Genomic DNA, 6,208 nt, shown 5'->3' with positions numbered 1-6,208 from the left:
TCCTTCTCGCAGTTTTCCAATACCGACCGTTTTTCTAGACGGGAGACTCCATCAATACGGTGTTTGAGTTTTTTCCCTTTGCTTCTCCTGAGGCATGACTCTTGTTCTCTTCATTCAGTACTCCGCAAAAAGGCAGGAAGAAGCTGAAAGGCAACCTGTTTTGGGTCTTGAGAGCAAGTCTGTAATAATAAAAAAAAAATGTAATGGGAAAGGAAGCTGGAACTATTGGAGAAGATGAGTTTTTTTGAGTGGGCTGGATTTCAGGCACCCAAGCAGTTTCTCTCAGTATAATAATAATAATGTTGGTATTTGTTAAGCGCTTACTATGTGCAGATCACTGTTCTAAGCGCTGGGGTAGATACAAGGTAATCAGGTTGTCCCACGTGAGGCTCACAGTCTTAATCCCTATTTTACAGATGAGGGAACTGAGGCACAGAGAAGTGAAATGACTTGCCCACAGTCACACTAATAAGTGGTTAGAATTTGAACCCATGACCTCTGACTCCCAAGCCCGGGCTCTTTCCACTGAGCCACGCTGTTTCCCCAGTATCACACATGAGAGATAGCTGAACATCTCTGAGCATTGACTCCAGCAAAACAAAAGCATGAATGCATATGGCATAGATATGAATCAATGGAAAAATCATTTAGAGGTAAGAAGAGAGAAAGCTGAGGTTTTTTTTAACCACAGAGGCCTCTTTAAAACATTTATTAGGCTCCTGAATTTTATATTTTTAGATGGGTAAGTGGTTTGATAAACTAGGGGGAAAGTGCAAAATACTGTACAGAATTGGCCTTATTCTTAACTTCGTACTATTTTCTATTTTGAAGGGAGACCCAAAAGATGTTCTAAGAACATGGACTGCACTGAAGAGACAAAACAGAAAATAACCACCAGATTGTAAATTCCTTGGGGGCAATTGCAAGCATTTAGTTCGGGGCTCTTCTTACAACGGGTGCTTGCTTAAATATTATTGACTGATTAATTTTGCCATCTACAAGATTGCTGATCTGTCCTGATGAGTAAGTCTCTGAACAGCACATAAAGGCACATAGGAACTAAACCAATATAGGTTAAAAGAGCTCTTTAAATTTATGTGGCGGTCCACAACTCCCCAGCCATTTCTGGTAACATCTCCTGCCTAGGTCCAGTTCCAGACACACATGCCAGTTTTTTAAAAAATATATACCAAGAGCTTTAATGCTTTTTTCCTTTTCCCAGGAAAAATGGGCAAGGGGGTACACTTATCACCTGTTGCTTCAGTTTGCCCTGGAAGACTAAAGCTGGGATTAAAAGGCAATGGTACGCAAAGGCCTTGGAGAAAAGAACCAGTTGATGGAGAGGTTTTTTCAGTTTGTTTTTTATGGTATTTACATGCTTACTATGTTCCCAGCACTGTTCTAAGCACTGTGGTAGATACAAAGTAATCAGGTTGGACATAGCCGATGTCCCACATGGGGCTCACAATCTTAATCCCCATTTTACAGATGAGGTAACAGGCACAGAGAGTGAAGTGATTTGTCCAAGGTCAAGACAAACCTTACCCGGGAAGGTAAGTGCCACAGGAGGGAAATACAAAAAACAGTTGATTTCTGGAAGCTAAGTGTGCCAATTTGGCAAGTTGGAAAGCACAATTTAGGCCATAATTTAGGGTAACAGACAAGTGGCAGAGTCAGGAGTGGAACTCAGGTCCTTCTGACTCCCAGGCCCACGCTTTATCCCTTAGGCCATGCTGCTTCTCTTCCAAGCACTTAGTACAGTGCTCGGCACACCATAAGCGCTCAATAAATACAACTGATTGATTGAAAGAGTGTGCTGCTACTTTTCTGCTTACCTCCTCCACTGTCATTACCTGCCCCGGGGCCTTTGGTTTCACTGTCCCAGTGGACGAGTGGCCACAGCCAAATACAGGAGACTTAGAAGAGCACAAACTACTTAGGGGAAGGATTGAGGAGACAAAGGGGACAGGATAGGGTTGGGGCTGAGCAAGGTGGGCAGAGGGGGTACCTGGCCTTGCTCAGGAACCCACCCACCATTTTTAACATTATTCCTAGGAAAAATTGGCGGCGAATTACAACATTTTGACGATGCAGTTTTAAGGACTCAATTGTGTCCTAAGCCTGAGGACTTTCTGTAACTGCCAGGCTAAAAACTAACAGCACCAGCTATGGACGGCCTAAATTATGCTTTCCGACTTCTCAAATTGGCACACTTAGCTTCCAGAAATCAACTATTTTTTGTATTTCCCTCCTGTGGCACTTACCTTCCTGGGCAAGGTTTCTCAAACCAACCTATAGGAGAAACAGTTTTAGAGCAGCCCTCACACCCTCTAACTAAAAATGGAAATCCTAAATTTTACTGCAGTGCTCTGCACACAATAAGTGCTCAATAAATATAGATGATTGATTGATTAGCGCATTTAGGCTCATGTTGTAACTTCAAAAGTGCAGAAAAAAGCCGTCAAACAGCCATACGCAGTGATGAGAATACTTCTCTTAAACAAATACGTTTATCTCATATGTGAGAATTTATTGTACTTAAAACAGGAGCAGTTGATGTGACTTCTGAGACTTAATTCCTCTAGGGAATTTTTATAAATCTGATTGATTAGTAAGAACACAAATGGTACCTGAAATAAAACACTATGACTAATCCTAGCATGTATACATCATTTAAATTGTGAAGAATTCAAAATTCTTGGAAATGCATAAACCTGCAGTCAGGAATAAGTATGTTAGATTGGAATTGGCATTTCTTGATGCTTTATTTTACTGGGATAACTTGTTTTTCATAACTAGGCTGAAGGGGTTTAAGGAAGTAAAGCCTTTCATATTTCATCTGCTATAGCTTCATGTTCATCGCAAATCCAGTTACTTAATGCCTGCTTAAACACGGACTACTAATGCCTGCTTAGACTGCTGAGGAAAGTGACAAAGGGAGGGACATATTTCAAAGTTCAGTTGGAGAGGTGTTAATACATACCATTCATTCTTTATTCATTTATGCAGTTCTATTCCAGAAAACCTCAAAGGTGCCTGATCCCCCAAACCATCACAACAGCCACTCACAGAGAAAGGGAATATTCCATTATAATTAACTCAATAAACAACTAAAAATGAAGATAATTTATTAATTTCCAAGTTGACCATCAGGATATTCCACTCCCTTTCTTACCATAATATTCCTCTTTCCAAGACCAACCTGAGACTAAGCTTTCATCTTTCCGATCAAGACTCTTTTAGAAAAGATTTTTTTGTGTGATTTTTAGTTTTACTAGTAAGTCTTACTAGTTTTTACTAGTTTTACTGACTAGTAAAGCTGACATATGAGTTGGTAAATCAGCAGATTTAAAATTTCTTAAAAATGACTGAGTTTTTTTAAAAGGTATTTGTTAAGCACTACGTGCCGGCCCTTCACTAAGCACTGGGGTAGATTCAAACTAATCACGTTGGACACAGTCCATCTCCCACATTGAGTTTACAATCTTAATCCCCATTTTACAGATGAGGTAACTGAGGTCCAGAGAAATTAAGTCACTTGACAAGTGATAGAGCTGGGATTAGAATCCAGGTCCTTTGTAATCCCAGGTTTGTGTTCTATCTACTAGGCAATTGTGTTGTAAACTATGCAATTGTTGTGCTGTACTCTCCCAAGCATCAGTACAGTGCTCTGCACACAGTAAGTGCTCAATAAATATGACTGACCATTGATAGGCAAGGAATATCTACCACACGCTCAAGTTGAACATGTCCAGTCTGCTTCAGGAGTTGCACAAAAGAGTTATGACAAATGCTGAAACAGAAATTAGACATTTGTCACTTACTTTTTTACTGCGAGAGTGCTATTTTAGCGTTTGTACCTCAACAGATTTGGCGAGCACCCATTTCAATGATAGGGAGGCTGCTTCTTCCTAGTGAAAAGAGCATGGAACTGAGTCAGGAGACCTAGTTTCTAGTCCCAGCTACGTCTGTACCTCCTGCATGAGTTTTGGCAAGTAACAACTTCTCTGGGCGCTGGTTTCCTAATCTGTAAAATGGGAATAAAATACCTGTTCTGCCTCCTGCTTAGGCGGTGGGCTCTGTGGGATGGGGACTGTACCTGATCTGCTTTCCTTGGCCCATAATAAATGTTTAGTAAATATAATCAGTTGTTCACTTATTCTAATAGAATTAAGTTGGTTGTTTCGGGGTTCCAGTAAGGCCAATTAGCGAATGTCTGCCCTGATTTTAGATACTGGCTGCAGATTGGCCTCCTAATTTGATCATAAATATTGAAATATTCAACAGAAAACTTTCAGGAATACCTCATTGCCAATCATTTTCTAACTGGCCATTCCAATAACTCGGTTTTATGTGTGTGTAGAAGCTCCTTTCCTCACACACGTTCATGATTTGGATTGCCGGTAATATATAATATTGGATTTACATACCTTACTACCATTACTAAGAGCAAATTTAACAAATCCGGAGTTACAACTTCACCACAAGCTTTAATGGAAAGGCAAACTGGTCTGCAGGAGGTCTGCATGGACAGACACAAATACATAGTTTAGTTAGCATTTTGGTGAAACTATTAGTAAGCGAAAGAGCTTATTTCAAAAGCTAAGGCTAAAGAACTCTCCAAAATCCTCTGAAGGCAAATTCATGGTTGTTTTAGATGGTTTAACAAATGCTGTTTTTTTGAAGCTACTTCTGCATGTCCTTTATTGGGATGCCCAATATCAGGGTATACTTAATGAAATAAAAATACTTTCATTTTAGAAATGCCACCTTCATGGAGCAGACAAATCCCATTAAACTGCCCAATAATGTCACAGTGACTCACCACTGTATCACCACCTTGATCAAATTAGAAAATAACTTAGACTCTATCCAGAAACTTTCCATCTTCTATCTTAAAAACTCCTACTTCAGGTGAATACAGGACAGAATCATCACAATGATGATTCTTGCTGGCTAACTGCATCCCAGTGAAACAGTCGAAGCACCATATCCTAATAATAATAATGAGATAAACTGGTGTGTATGTATGTGTTTTGAGGCAAGTCTGTTAGCCCACCTAGTCAAATGTACTCCTTGAAGTAAAGTCATGAAACAGAAATGTATTATGCTCAATATTCTCCCTTAGGGGCAAATGCTGCTGTTTTTACTCTTAAAACCTCCAAATCAGCTTTTAAGGCAACCCTAAATAACATTCAGTCCGTTAACCTAGTCTAGAGATGGCAGGATTCTTGACAAGGTTGTTGATTGAAAAGGTAAAGGTGGATGATGCTTGAGACTACAGAATGGAAGTTGGTGTGCTTGGCTTTTCCAAAATGTGCTTTCACCACACGTTTTGGACAGAACATGATGGCAGAATTAGGGAATATTTTTTCAACACTGTGTGTTTGGAGACAGCGCGACGTGGTAGAGGAAGAAAGGCAGCGTGGCCTAATGGAAAGCTCACAGAATTAGGGGTCAGGTGACCTAGGTTTGCATCCCAGCTCTGCCACGGGCCTACTGTATGCTCTTGGGCAAGCCACATGACCTCCTTGAGCTTCAGTTTCCATATCTGTGCCACGTGGATGAGGCCCATATGGGATAGGGACTGTGTCCAATCACAAAAATCTTGTGTCTACCCCAGGCTCTAGCCCATAATAAGCCCTTAATAATTGCCATCTCTAGACTCTTCGCTCACTGCGGGCAGGGAACGTGTCTACCAACCCTGTTGTACTGTACTTTCCCAAGCGCTTAGTGCTCTGCACACAGTAAGGGCTCAGTAAATACCACTGATGATGATAATTACTATTATCGTGTATCTGGGCCCGGCAGACCCAAGATGAATACTAGTATGCGAGTTATCTTAAATGTGGGGTTCTGCTAGAATGTAACCCCTGTTTTATGTGACAATGGACAGTAAATGGTATTTTGTTGCACCCACCCTGGGAAAGGATGAATTTCTTCCACATCGATAACAGCAGGAGGAGAACTTTCTAATCCTCTAGCACTTTCTAACCTATCTGGTGCCATGACAGTGGCACTAAGTCTCCAAGTTTCTTATCGCCTTCTATTCAGATCCCTGGAAACTGGAGTGGAGTCCAAGCTGGATTTCAGAAAAGGACAGTATCAAGTGTCATCCATTCTCATTACTATCGTATGGATATCATTTCAATCAAACATTTCCTTCTTCACTGGAAAAAGCACATAATCACCCTAAAAGGCTTTGCTA

Source organism: Ornithorhynchus anatinus, chromosome 2, assembly GCF_004115215.2.
Source record: "Ornithorhynchus anatinus isolate Pmale09 chromosome 2, mOrnAna1.pri.v4, whole genome shotgun sequence".
Taxonomy (NCBI): domain Eukaryota; kingdom Metazoa; phylum Chordata; class Mammalia; order Monotremata; family Ornithorhynchidae; genus Ornithorhynchus; species Ornithorhynchus anatinus.
The sequence above is the reverse complement of the archived record's forward strand: the minus strand, read 5'-3'. Positions refer to the sequence as shown.